Genomic DNA, 845 nt, shown 5'->3' on the forward strand with positions numbered 1-845 from the left:
ATGGTGATCAAGCACAAAATACTAAAACAGGAATATAGAAGTAACTTATAATGACAACCAATAATTAATTCAAAAACCTTAAATAATCAACATTGAATCCATAGCTACTGCCCCAGAACAAGAGCTTTAGCTACTAATGTCTAAGAAAACAAGAAAAAGAAAAGAACCCTAAAAGTATTGACGACTTTCTCTTCAAAAGTGCCTCCTCCTTGATCTCCCTCTATCGTTCATTCCTCTCTATAATTATTTTTATGGACTATTTATAGAGATAAGAAATCCTAAAATAAAATAATTGAGTCCAAAATAAATTAGGAATCCAAATCCAAGCGGAATAAGAATTCATGTACGCGTAATTCGTGCTCTGCCGAGTTTCCTGCCCATCTTCGTTCTTCATATGATGCCACGTGGAATTTTCAATTCCAATTCCAATTCTACTTCCACTAAAATATATATTATTTTATAAAATTTAATTCATTAAGCTATCTGCTTGATTTCCTTCTTCAACCTTCCATCTTTAATTCGTTTTAGCTTCAAACTTCTTGAACTTTCCACCAATTTAATCCTACAAATAAAATACACTATTAAGCACAATTCATAAAATTAATGCTCAAAAGGGACAAATATAAATAATAAATGTGAGGCGAATAATGATTAAAATATATATTTTTTGGCCTCACATCAACACCCCATACTTAAACTTTTGCTCGTCCTCGAGTAAACATTAAAGCACATCTCAAATAAATCATACTAAACTTGTCATCACTTTGGTAAATACCAACAATTAGGCCTTATACCAATTTCAAAACATAAAGTACAATTCTCAATCATTATGCAAGACATCCAAA

This window comes from Solanum tuberosum, unplaced genomic scaffold (assembly GCF_000226075.1).
Source record: "Solanum tuberosum cultivar DM 1-3 516 R44 unplaced genomic scaffold, SolTub_3.0 scf00534, whole genome shotgun sequence".
NCBI classification, from domain to species: Eukaryota; Viridiplantae; Streptophyta; class Magnoliopsida; order Solanales; family Solanaceae; genus Solanum; species Solanum tuberosum.